Genomic DNA, 14,041 nt, shown 5'->3' with positions numbered 1-14,041 from the left:
CCAGGCTCGTAAAAGATAAGATGGTAAGAGACTATCCTCAAAGTGAAGTGAAAAACCAAGCCAGAACATAATCATTGTAGTGTTGATTTCAAGAAGAGTATAAGCTACTAACCAGTTCTTCAGATTAAAATAAAACCAAAGCAAAGCAAAACAAAAACCCTAGGCAAAAAGACCTTATAACAGATCACTTTCTTCTGAACATACCATTCATCAATAATTATTAAGTGCTCATACATAGGTTAAATGAAAGCTATCCTCCTCAACACTGCCTCCTGAGTTGGGCAGTGACTCATGATGCAGATTTAGAAATTCATATTCTCCACGGCCATGGATAGTCCCAACACCCCAGCGTTGATCAGTTCAATCTAAGCTCTCTATGTAAATGTGATATATCATGTAGACCTGGTCTGAATATTATTTTCCAACTTATGTAGAATATGAGCACGTTCTTTGAGTTTAGATTTTGGGACCACAGATCACCACAAAGGCTGGAATAGCAGCAAGGTCTGAGTCACTTCCTGAGCAGTCCCACCTTAGATTTGTGATGTATGGAGCATTAAAATAGATTATTTCTCGAAGAAGAAAGCTTTCCATTTCTTGTTTTCATGGAAAAATACAAGCTTAGGAAAACAGGATGTGTTGGGGAAAAGTGCCAAAACATTTACTGGAATAGAGTTATTGCCTCCAAAATCAAACTCTTGGTCAATAACTTCACAATAACTTGCTTACAGCGGTGGAAAATCCAGGAAACCCAGAGTCAGAGTAACTATTTGATCAAAGATTCCTGCATCTTACATACTCACCAACAGAGTATTACAGGACTGACAGCTTCAACAGATCAAAATAATGAGATAATTCCCCAAATCTAGCTTTCAAAGGACTAAATTTTTTAGTCACATTTTGATTTCCAAATACTTCTCTAACAACATGGATTTGATAAAAATATTTTTTAAACTGTCCTATGTTATATGCATTAACCACGATATTCTTTTGGAGAATGATACTTATGTTTACATGTATTCTTTATAGTATTGTACACACGTTCAGCAATTTTACACGTTTTCAGTATATAGCTAACATTTTAGGCTATCTAAATACATCTCTCAGACGTTATGTGCTCAGTGCCTGTCCCATTTTACATCAACGATATTAAAAGAGTTCTGCAAGCAATGCAGATAGAAACTTGGGTGATTTAGAGTTATATTTAAACTAATCAATTTAAACTGATCAAGTATAGTGAGTGAGTTCAAGACACAAGGTAAGCACGTTCTTATCTATTTCAGCTGGCATCCCTGCCCTGAAAATCCTCAGCAGCTCTTTTACCATAGCACACAGGTTACAGGAGAGTGTGCCTCCCTCTATCTCTGAAAAAATCAGTTTGACTTCACTGTGTTGCAGAAGCCACAGAACTTTGATGATTTTTTCTTGCCAAGTTAATCTGTGTTGCTCCAGTGGTGTTAGTGCCAGTGCAATATTACTGTCAAGTCTGTTGTCCACTCAGTTCCTTCAAGAAGGGAAACATGGGATGGAAAGGCATAGAATCCTTTTGGGTGCTTAGACAATATCACTCCACTCCAGTAAAATTATGTTGAAAAAAAAATGAGGCCATATATATTTATGAATATTCTTTACACAGGCTATCAAATTCAGGTGGAAATTTAAGAATAACTATAAACTAAATAAAAAAGCATTTTCTAGGTCATAATCTTTCCAACTATTTTTCAAGAAAGGTATATGTGAGCTCCAGAGAGCTTTACACACAAATACATTATCCATCATTTTGCTGTTTTCTAGAAATTGCAGCACTAAGAGAATTCTGTGAAATTTCTTTACAAATAAATGTGTAGCAATACTATTAAATTGCCTTTTAGCTCTGGTTGGACATTCAAAAAATGATGCAGATTAAATGCTGTATAAAGGAATGGATAGGTTTAAAGACACCATTAATAGCCAGTTTGTGCTAACCATCATGACTGGAAGTCATGTCCAAATGATGTCAAATTCTGATGTCCAAATTCTTCAGAAATAGCTATAGCAATTTATGGAATAAACTGCTTTAAAAGTGCATACCCATTCCTATTCCTATTTGTACTTCCCTTGTTTCTTCCTAGACTGTAGCATTGTGCTACTTCATCTGCACATAATAAGACAGTAAAATAAACTCTGTCATGACTAAAAATATATGTAAGCATTAGATGAATGTTACCTTACAGTACAATACTAAAAAGAAAAAAATACAGTTGTTATTCAGTTATGGTTGTGTAAGGATAAATGTATAGTGTAAAGATATAACTGGTTTATGGAAAACCAAGCAATTTAGCGGGGTCATTCCAGTAACTTTAAACTAATTAGTCAAGTCACTCAGATCTCAGCTTTCTTTCATAGAATCATAGAATGGTTTAGGTTGGAAAGGACCTTAAAGATCATCGAGTTCCAACCCCCCTGCCATGGGCAGGGGCACCTCCCACTAGACCAGGCTGCCCAAGGCCACGTCCAGCCTGGCCTTGAACACCTCCAGGGATGGGGCCTCAACAACCTCTCTGGGCAACCTGTTCCAGTGCCTTACCACCCTCAAAGTGAAAAACTTCTTCCTAAACTATCCTAATTCCCAGCTCTCCTGGAGGCCCCCTTTAGGTACTGGAAGGCGGCAGTAACATCTCCCTGGAGCCTTCTCTTCTCCAGGTTGAACAGCCCCAGCTGTCGCAGCCTCTTCTCATAGGAGAGGTGCTCCAGCCCTCAGATCATCCTCGTGGCTCTCTTCTGGACACACTCCAGCAGGTCCATGTCCTTCTTATGTTGGGGACATCCAGAGTACTGGATGCAGTACTCCAGGTGGGGTCTCACGAGAGTGGAGTCGAGGGGCACAATCACCTCCTTTGACCTGCTGGCCACAGTTCTTTTGATGCAGCCCAGGATCCGGTTGGCCTTCTGGGCTGTGATTGCACATTGCTGGCTCATGTTGAGCTTCTGGTCAATCAGCACGCCCAGGTCCTTCTCCTCAGGGCTGCTCTCCCGCCATTCCCCACCGAGCCTGTATTTGTGCTTGTATTTCTTTGCCAGTTTTCAAACTGTTGTAAATTGAAAGATATCTGGTGGCCCTGAAGCACAGAGAAAAAAATATTCTGCATTATAATTTCAGTCATTTAACTAACCTGTTTAGGATAAAAACAATTGTAAAAATTTAGTTACAAGGCATTGCAATTTAAGTAGGATTTATGATGAAATGTTTATTTCTGCTGCAATTATTAACTTAAGAGTTGCTAAGCATAAACAGGGTTTGTTGACCTGCAGTAGCTTTCAATTCAGTATAAAGAATAACACAGCAATGTTTATTTCTCTAGTTATAAAAAGTGAATTTACATCTGAGAGTCTCATTTCATAATTTACTTAAAATCACTTAAAAAGTATGATGTATAACAAACTATTTAGCTTTATTAATGTGTATTAAAATTAGCCTTCCTTTTGGAAATTACATATACAGGGAGTATTATAAGAGGATTTTCATTTTCATTCATTTGAAAAGTTTCTGCACTTCAGTAGCTAAAACAGTGAAACAATGGATGGTGATTTGGTAGCTGTGCTTACCATAGTTTGCAGTTTAACTTTCTGCCATTTTCCAATGGGAAGAAATCGAGCAGCTGAACCAGAGGTGTGGCAGTTGTGAATCACTATAGATGCTCTTGCAGACAGTACTCTCTTGAATAGTAGTTTAAAATGATCTTTATGTTTTTCTACAATTAATTCTGTAGCTTGTATTTCTTGAAATGCTTAATGATTATCTACTACTATAGCCCTAGATTAATTCACATGTGGCAATGTTAGTGGGTTCTGTCAATTTGTAATATTATCCAAGAATAAAAATAATATTTTTGCCATGTTTAAAATAAAGGCAATTTGTCACTAGACAGAAGTTGTATCAACCAATACAAAAAGCATGACAGTTGGAATATCTGAATGGATGTTTTTGTCTTTCTGTTGAAAGCTGAATGCTTTCTCATTCCTAAAGACATATATGCATTTTCTTATAAGATTGATTTTCCATGATGTAGGAGAGGACTGTTTGTATTTTTACTTTAGTTTGCTTTAACATATTTATTAGAAGAACCAAAAGAATAAAAATAATAGATTCTATAGTGAACTATTTCTACAAAGAATACCAGACTTACAAAATTAAAACTGTCTTACTATGGTTTAGCAGAAAAGCCATTCTTTAATCTTTTTTTTTAGGAATTGTATTTCACAAAAATATCATTAGTTTAAGCATGGAAGTGGAAAAGTTTTTCACTAGTCACACTGCTCAACTGAGGCATCTCACTATTTCATGAAATAAACTAGTATTTGTTTGAATGGATGTCTCTGTTTTAACAGGTAATTTTTAATATTTAATGAGTATAAAGGCTTACAGATATAGAAATAATTTTAAATGGACTGTTTACGTGGACTATTGCTTTTAGAAATTTTTCAAAAATTAATATTCTTATATGTCAAGATGAAGATTTTTGAGACTTCGCTTTTCCATGTATTTTTTGTTTCCATGGAGCAATATTCTTTCCTAAAGGAGATCTGGAAAAGTATTTTTCCTTTGCATTTTACTACAGTCTAGCTTTTAGGGTGTTGTTTGATAATCGGAGATATTTTGGGGTAACTCTAATTCCTTCAGAAAAAAACCCACAAATTTGTTGAATATATGAAACAGATAGGATCAAACCTGCTTTGAAAAAAGAGGTGTATACACAGTGCATTTTGCTATGCATCACTTTTTAGCTAACATAAAATAGCCGAATTAAGTCATGAAACTTCAAGCCTATTTGAGATCATCATTTTCGTTTAACAATGTCCAGAGGCAAATGGTGTTGCTTCACCATGTATAAGTCTATTCTTTGTAATGATATCCTTTTTAAGACTCCTTTTTACTGTCTATAAAACATCATTTTCAGGTATTGCATACCTTTTGGAATGACATTTACATTTTGTAGGGTTTGTTGTGGTTTTTTTGTTTGGCTCTGGGTTTGTTTTCTTTCAGAAGTCCACACATGGGTCATTGGTGTCAAAGTTTGTTAGCTAAGTTAAGTGTCTTTGAGAACTATACTCTTTTGTTAAAAAAAAAAAAAAAAAAATAGTGGATCAAGTCTTCTGTGTAACTGTGAACTTAGGTTTTTTTGTTATTGCCAGGAAGAGGGTGACTCTTCCAGCAATATCCTATGCTGAAAAATAGACAGCAATATTTTTTCATTATTTATTCTGCTTAATCTGTTGCTAGAAATACTAAATGGCTAGAAATACCTCTGATTGTTCATCGACAGAATTTCATGTCTCTTTTACGTTTACCCTTAGGCAATATGTGAGAAACTTTATGAGATTTTTACAGTAAAAAACCCCAACACACTAATTCCCAGACAGGTGCTGTTGTTCTGCAATATCCTGAAATTAGCAGCTAAAGATGAATAGAAAATACTGGTTATGCGCTGCCCTGCTTATCTTTGTTGGGATTTTAGACTCTTGCATCTTGGTCAACCGCTCAATGTCCAGGTGGAGATTGGTGATAAGTTGTGTCCCTTAGGAGTCTGTATTGGGCCCAGTACTATTTAATATCTTCATCACTGACATAGTGGGATCTTTTTCCCACTCTGCCCTCTTCAAAGCAAGAATTTGGGAGGGGACATGGCCGGGACAGCTGAACCGAACTGGCCAAAGGGATATCCCATACCATATATGTCATGCTCAGCAGTAACAGCTGGGGGAAAGGAGGAGGAAGAGGGGGACAGTGGTGGTTAAGGCATGGCCCTGGTACGTGTGGTAGTTTCCAGGAGGTGGTAATTGAATTCCTTATTGAATTCCTGATGGAGGTGAGCAAGCGACTGGGTGGGTGCTTACCTTCCGTCCAGGGTCAACCCACCACAGCGCCTTAGTAACAGCTCGAAAAAAACAGACAACGTCAAATTTACTGGGAGCAAATATTTCTAATCGGTAAAAGAAAATGCTTGACATTTCTTTTTTAGCTGTTCTTGAACAGTAATGATGCTGCACTTTAACCATATGGTTTAATGCCAATGCTGCTTTTTCTAGTAGAGGTCCCTGGGGAAGGTAGCAGAAAGCCATCACAGGTGGTTTTTTTTTTTCAGGGAGGACTTTGAAATAAAAAAGCCCAACAAAACAGTGTTGTTTCAATGTCTAACACAGCAGTTGTATAATATCTGGATTATGATATGCTAGTTTGTACTGTGGATAATTGAATGACCTTTTTAGTGCTAGCTACTTGATCAGGGGATAAGTTACATTTTCTGTTTAGTAGTTTCCAGGAGGTGGTAATTGAATTCCTTATTGAATTCCTGATGGAGGTGAGCAAGCGACTGGGTGGGTGCTTACCTTCCGTCCAGGGTCAACCCACCACAGCGCCTTAGTAACAGCTCGAAAAAAACAGACAACGTCAAATTTACTGGGAGCAAATATTTCTAATCGGTAAAAGAAAATGCTTGACATTTCTTTTTTAGCTGTTCTTGAACAGTAATGATGCTGCACTTTAACCATATGGTTTAATGCCAATGCTGCTTTTTCTAGTAGAGGTCCCTGGGGAAGGTAGCAGAAAGCCATCACAGGTGGTTTTTTTTTTTTCAGGGAGGACTTTGAAATAAAAAAGCCCAACAAAACAGTGTTGTTTCAATGTCTAACACAGCAGTTGTATAATATCTGGATTATGATATGCTAGTTTGTACTGTGGATAATTGAATGACCTTTTTAGTGCTAGCTACTTGATCAGGGGATAAGTTACATTTTCTGTTTATAATATAATATAATAGGATCATATTTAATCCCAGGGAAAGCCACTTATGCCTATGGAGGAAACAATAGTCTTTTACTATACTATTAACTAAAAATTGATAAATCTGTTTTTCATGCCAAAAGTTACCATAGAGGAACAGTTAATAATGTGTGATATGGTAACTACTACCACGGTTCTTGGGACCAAATCCTGACAGCTTTTCTAATTTTTAACTAAGTAAAAGGGAAATTCCAATCAATAATTTAACTGAGAGTTTTGCTTATTTTGATCATTGTTGCTAAAACTAATCGGTTTGGGTTTTAAATAACAAGTGAGCAACACTCTGGTTGTTTTGTCTGCCTGAGAACTAAGCTAGCCCTTTGTGCTTTTCAGCAGGCTATATTTCAAATCAGCATTAAAATGTGTGAAAGGTTGTTCAAACTATGACCTTTTCAAAACTGCTGTCGCTGTGATGCACATTTCCTGCTCTTGGTGACACTGGGTAACGCGTTTGGCAGAATAGAGGATTGCCTGCTGTGCTGCAATTGAAAAGCAGTCAACCATTTGAATAAAGGTCCATGTAGCTGTGATGAGGCAAACGTGTCATTTACCGCTTTGTTTTAGAGGATATACTATTTGCCACTGGTCTGATGTTAAACAAATGATAAATATTTTTCAAAAGACAAAGATAATATGTGAGAAAGAAAAACTCAGTAAACGCGAGGCACAACTAAGGATGTAATTGAAAGTAGTGAATTGCTGGCTTGAAACTGCTCTAAGGACATCAGTCTATATTTACACATAGACCCAGCAGTGCTTTTAGTCCAAATCTGTTCCGCTGTTTGTTTCAGACCTGGATACATTTTCCATTCTCCTGTATAAGCCAAGTAGCGTGTCTTGAGCCCACAGATAGTTTTACCAATTTAATGGTCACTGGTCAAACGTAAGGAGGATCATCAACGCAGGGGATATTTATAAGGCTTAGTATAGTGCCAGAGGATCACCTCCTAGCAGCGAAAGAGGCTTTGGCAACGCTTTCTTGGTTCCCATGAGCTTGTGAAGAGCCCTAGCCAGGACAGTAATGGAACCGGAGGGAACCCGCAGACCCCTGGGCTGAGGCCACACACAAGACCCTGCTGCCCGGGCCCTGGGCACAGAGCCACAGCATCACCCAGCAGCACTGCGGTGACAAAAATGATTTTGGTTCAGGCAGAAATCCAAACCGGGCGCTACGCCGGAGGAAAGGCTGTGCAGGGGAGTTGTCATAGTAATCTGTTGTATCGAAGCAGATGCTTAGAGGTCCTGCGAGTGGGCCAAGGGGTTTATAGAGGCAGGAATCCACAGAAAGCCTCCTTAATCGCAGGAAGAGAGGGCTGGGAAGCTGCCGAGCCTCCCGGGGCGCGGGGGAACCGGCCGGGGGCTGCCTCGGAGGAGGCGGCGGGGCTGGAGTGGCTGGGGCGGCGGGTGGTGGGCTGGACGCTGGACTGGGGTACTGGGAACGGGGAAAGCCCGTAAAGGGAGAGCGAACAGGAAGGGGGAGGAGCAGGGAAAGGCTCCGGAAGGTGAGAAAAGTTTCTGCCTAATGAGTAGAAGATGTTGTTACGTGGTGCCCGTTGCGGTTGTGTTTTTTCGTTTCTTCTCTGATGTGGTGTTGTGGTCCCCATCTTCAGTTTTATTCAAGCAGAGGAAGTATGACTTAGTTTTTCCTTTTTTTGTTTTTTTGTTTTTTTTTCCTAAGGAAGCTGGATTCGGTGAAGCTTGCTCAGGGTGGCTGCAAAGTGCTGGGAACAGAAATGGGTTCGTGTGGGCAAAGTTGCTAAGCTGATCAGTTCTGACCGATCTTCTCAGAGACAGAGGCAAAACAGAGGTTCCTACAGGCACATACACAAGATAAGCTCTTTTGGGGGGTTTCAGCATTTCAGGTTAACAGCTGGGTATGCAAGACTTACAAATCTTCTTGGTATTAGCGGGTTTTTCTTCTTTTACTCACTGTAGTTTTGCATTTTTATTCCTTTAGAAGTGTGGCACTTTTTCTTATTTTGTTACTAATTTACCTTTACAGGAGAATAAGAAGGTCACTTTATTTGAATACACAAGACAAGCATTCTCCTAAGTGTATTTAGACTGGCTTTTAAGTTTTTTGTTGTTCTTTTTTTTTTTTTTTTAAAGTATGTGCAGTCATAATGTCTGTATCTCCATCTGTCAGTCAGTGCTCAAAGGTAAACGTTGAGCACACCAGAAGATTTCAATCAAATTCTAAGCAGGTGCAAGTCCTTACAGTACTTCGAGTCTCCTTACAAAGGGGAGGATTTTTGGTGGGGGAGGTTGTGGTGTATGTGCCTGTAGGAACCTCTGTTTTGCCTCTGTCTCTGAGAAACTTTGAAGAGCTCCAAATTGCTGCTTTCAATGACAGGTAGGGTTAGCAGACTTAACGGAAAAGAGTACATGACAAGGAATTGCTTGACAGAGCTGTTAAGAGGAGTTCTTTCTGGTGCGGAAGCAGGAATAGCTCACTCTTGTTCTGTCTCCTTCAAAGTGGGTTTGCACTTCTGCTCTTGAAAGCCTCCTGGGAGGTGGAACAATATTCTAACAAAAGTTTATTTCTGCCCTGAATTTTTAAAGGGTTTTTCCTGTAGAACTGTGTCACGCTTTTAAATCATTAGAAAATACTGGTTTAAGTAAAACTTGTATGTTTTATCTCTGTGTAATTATTATCTTGAACTCCATATTTTTACTCCTACTTTGTGGTTTAAACTGTCCCTCACACTTTATCTGCCTTTTTTTTTATTGTAACTGAATATGTGCAAGCATTTTGTTGTGGTTAGAGTGATGTAACGCATACTTGTGCCTATTTATCGGTCAGCTTTCAAAGTTCTTTCAGCTCCTATCTTACTACCTCAACATTACAAGGTTATACCTTAACAGTGCAAGGCTGCAGAGTCCCTCAGACTTGTTCATGTGTAATTCCATGTGCTGTTGAACTCCCCTTCAGAAAAATTCTTTGCATGATCAGCCTTTTGTGAATACTCTTCCACCTTTATGAATGGGGATCTCTTCCAGGTGGCATTTCTCTATTTTGTTCATAATCATTAATTCAAACTCTATGCCTGTGTTTGAATTGCTGCTGTAACAATTTTCCTGGTGGTGAAAGACCATAATTTTAACATTTTTGTCTTGCACAAGATTTTTTTCTTCATACATGTGATATGACAAGTCTTACTCCTTTCTCCTCTACCAAATTTAACTAGACAAAAAAGTGGTTCTTTGTTTCTGTTAAGAGAAATGGGCTTTGGACTTGACTATTGTACCTCGGGTTTTTTATTCTTAACTTTGTTATTCTGCAGTCAGGAAAAGTGCTACTATTTAAGTAGTCTTTCTCAGCTATAATTTCTTGCCGTAGTTCCCTCTTCCTCTTGTGTTGTTGTTCTGCCTCCACTACTGCATGTAGACAAAGAACTTCAGAATGTATTGGGCAGTTAATTGATTTTTATTTTTTTTCCTCTTCCTTCCTGTGCTTAAAGGTAAACTTATAGACAAAGGGGGGGGGAGTTGAATGTGAAGAGATGAGAAAGGATTTTTATGTGGCAAGACAGGAGAGCCCTCTGAGTTTACTCTTACTTTGAAAAGAATGCGAGATTGGGTTATTTTTAAGGTTAAGTCTTTAAAAGTTGGGGTTTTGAAGGTGATTTTTGGAGCTCTGAGTGTATAGTTCCCTCTGCTTTTATGAGCTTCATGTTGTAGTTAGTGGTATGAAAGACTATTTAAATGGAAGGTGCTCTGTAATCGTTAAGAGTAAGTCAGTCACAGAAAAAGAAAAGTGAATAAACATGCAGCATGAATTTATATTTTTGTTACTTTAAGAATTTGTAAGAAATACTTACATGTCTATATAGAATTTATAGAAGGCACACATTAAAATTACTTTGCATGCAAATCCATGAACATGACTACAAGTGAGATTTGTCCCCACACCGCCCCCCCTGCCCCGCATGACCATATTCCAGAGCTCCTGTCTCTTCAGAAAAATGTATGAAATACAAATTCTGAATAGTGTGTCCAAAAGCTTGGCTAAGCTGGTTAGAGTTCGGAATGCAGATAATTTAGTAGTTGGTTGTTAAAACTGTATTGTCTGTTGTAATATAGGCACACACAACAAACAAGCACACAACCAAAGATGCCACAGTTTGAAATCCAGGCATGTGCTATGGTAGGGCACTCTAATATCATATTTAGAGTATATGTTGGCAAGGAGAGTTCAAAATCCTGTGTCTTAGTTTATTAAGATGTGTGTTGTTGGTTATGTGGGGGAACTTTATTACCATAAGCATTACATTGACAAATTATGAATAATTTTTATTTACTCTCAAATAATCCACTCTTTAAATTTTGTCCCTTGCCCAAAATATTCATAACTCTTTAAAAAAAAAAAGTGCTAAGTTAATGAAGTTCATATACCAAGAGTGCTGGATAATGAGTAATGCAGAGTTAGTGTCATGTTCAGCCACTGTAATTACAAGCTGTTCTTGCTAGTAATATCGAAATTTGTCGAGAAACTGTTAAAATACTACTGCTTTAAAAAAAGAAAGTCTAGAGTTTTTTTAATATTTATGAGCAGATACAGTAGGTGCTGAGGTCGTGCTCAGTGCTAATGCCCTACCAGTGTTAACGGTAGGTGGTAATCAATCTTCTTTTCTTCTTTTTTTCTTTTTTTTCCTTCTCCCCACTGTTCTCCCTGAGATATTTCTGCATGTGAAACTTAAGGCTACACTGAACCCTTACCAACATTAGGATTACAGTCTTGGTTGGGCCTTTCATAGATAGCGTATTGAACAAAAATACAGCTGTAGAGCTGGAATTGTCATTTATAGCATCTTTTTAAGTAAAAGGGGGTGGGGAAGGTGTCCTGGTTTGACCACAACAGAAGGGGACATGGGACTGTTGACCGCAGAAATCACCATCCGTTATTTGTACACAAGGTATTGATGTATTGTCTTCAAAAATAGCTGCCACTTTGTTTTAAATGACACTTATATAATGCTGCAAGTTATGATAGAAACCATGAAGGCATATTATGTTGTCAGGGAAGGAAAAACAAAAAAAGTCTGAATTTGTGAGAGAGGACTCAACATACAGAAAGCCTGTGTGCATTCCAGCCTAGGGCCAACTGGAAAACGTGCTCATTCACACTCATGAATTTCCAAAGTTTCCAGGTGCAACGTTTCTCTAAACTGGGTAGCTAAACGAAAAAGTGTGTATTCCTATGAGCCTTTTGCATGCTAAAACATCCACTTAATTCCTAAGTGTAAATGATGCAATCATAACCTAAAACTTGCTCAAGTCTGGGTGCTCTTGAACTGGCCTTTAGCTAGGAAATGTGTATGAGGAATCGTAAGTGGCATCTTGAAGCTATTTATTATAATTTCTCTTAGAAGCCAAAGCAATTCCCCCCCCCCTTTTTTTTTTTTTATAAGAACTCTTTTTATTTCTTCTAGAGTTGAAGTTTCAAGAGTATCTGAAAAACCTATGTGACTGCTTTGGCTGTCTTGGGCATAATACGTTTTTATTTCTTAAAGCGGCTTTTTTTTTTTTAAACTTAAGTGCCAAATTACTGAATTATGTCCAAATACAGAAACCTAAGTTCATCTTGGACTAGTTTGCTTCCTAAATCTAAATGCTTATGTGAGAGATGGAACTCGGGGGTTTTGCTTCAGCCATTTTGTATGTCGACGACACAAGCAGGGCTATGAACAGCCATTTTGTGTGTCAACAGCACAAGCAGAGCTGTGTAACTTAAACAACTCCCCAAAAGGAGAAAAATGTGAATCGAGTTTGTGATAGGCTAATGGGTCGTGAAAGAATGTGCACCCTAAAGTACCTAACCAATGGGAAGAGGGGACAGGACATAAATACCTGAAGTTTTGTAGCTAAGTGTGTTCTTTTTGAGATGCACCCGACTCAGCTGACATGTGTATTTGACCCTGAATAAACTTTTACGTTTGCTTCGAAGACTTTGTCCTACATTTTCATCCGTGAGCGAGTGTTTATTCCACTTAGAACAACAGCCTTCGGAAAAACTTGATGTTTGTTTGTTTTATAACTTGGAGGGGCAGAGGTGGTGGTGGTGGCGGCGGTCTGCTGAATGGGTGCTGCATCCTAAGCAGTTTTGTTCCAGGAGACTTGCCTACCTTGGCATTAAAAAAAAAGCCAAACAAAAAAGTCCCAAACCCAACCAGCAACCCTCCCCCAAAAAACTTCCATTGTCATTCTATCAAAAGTATACCTCTGTTAATAATAATTCCAGGTAGGAAAAAATAATAGTGGCAATTTCCTGAGAGGCACTGGAATAGTTGGGTATTTCTTGAATGGGCTGCAATTCACAGCCTGTGTGAGTTAAAAAAGATGTTTTTTTGTTTGATAATGACAAGATTCCTGTAGCTTCATACCGAAGCAGGAAGTAGCTGGTATTCCATGGTGAAATTTATTGCTATCGAAAGGAACTACCATTTTTTGGAATCATAAAATGAAGGATTTGCCAAATATAGTGATTCTTGCAAGTTGGACTGGAACAATGAGAAGCAGTGGAAGTTGGTTTTGTTTGAGGGTTAGTTTGTGCACTGAGTTTTCATTACTCCTACCATGGTATGGACAGGGAGAGAGCTGCAACTTGATGTTGTTATTAGGTAATATTAGTTATTAATTATTAGCATATTAGGTAAGAGTCCTGAATAACCTGCAGTACCTCGACCAGTCAGAACAAACACTCAGGTCTGTCCAACCAAACACAGTGGATCAGACCGATAATGAAGCTGTGGTTTGTTTGCCTTTAGCAACTAAACCTTGTTATGCTTATAAAAGTTCTTTGTATATTGTGTATTTCTCCCTGTATTTTTAAAGACTTATTTGGCAATGAGCTAAGACTTGAAGATGCTGCATTTGTGTAAATAGAAAGTTACTGACATTGTTGTATGATCATATTTGGGTCAAACATTTTGCTTTTTTTTTTTCAGCTCTAACAATAAAATGCTAGTGCTTTTTATCCAGAGCTATTAAGTTCCCCTTGCCTGATGTTTTGAACAGCCTTAGTATCTCCTTTGTTTTGCTGGCTTATTCCTCTGGGAGTTAGAAGTCTGGGTGTGCCAATACTTCATTAATAATTCCCCAGAAATGTAAAGAGGAAACATAAGTATTTGGGGAAAGACTTCTCTTGGTAGTATGTAAAATAGCTCTTTGCAGTTGTTTCTTTATTTTGCAGTTGCAGTTCTTAATGCTTTATCACTTAGG

General features: G+C 38.3%; 1 protein-coding gene across 3 annotated transcripts in view; it reads left to right on the top strand.

The window, feature by feature from the left end:
- FSTL5 (follistatin-like 5) overlaps nucleotides 1-14,041 on the top strand; it is a 302,516-nt gene that overhangs the window by 64,931 nt on the left and 223,544 nt on the right. The window lies entirely within an intron of this gene.

The sequence above is a fragment of the Charadrius vociferus genome, unplaced genomic scaffold, assembly GCF_000708025.1.
Source record: "Charadrius vociferus isolate BGI_N301 unplaced genomic scaffold, ASM70802v2 scaffold59, whole genome shotgun sequence".
In the NCBI taxonomy this organism is placed as follows: domain Eukaryota; kingdom Metazoa; phylum Chordata; class Aves; order Charadriiformes; family Charadriidae; genus Charadrius; species Charadrius vociferus.
This window is presented reverse-complemented; position numbering and strand designations above follow the sequence as displayed.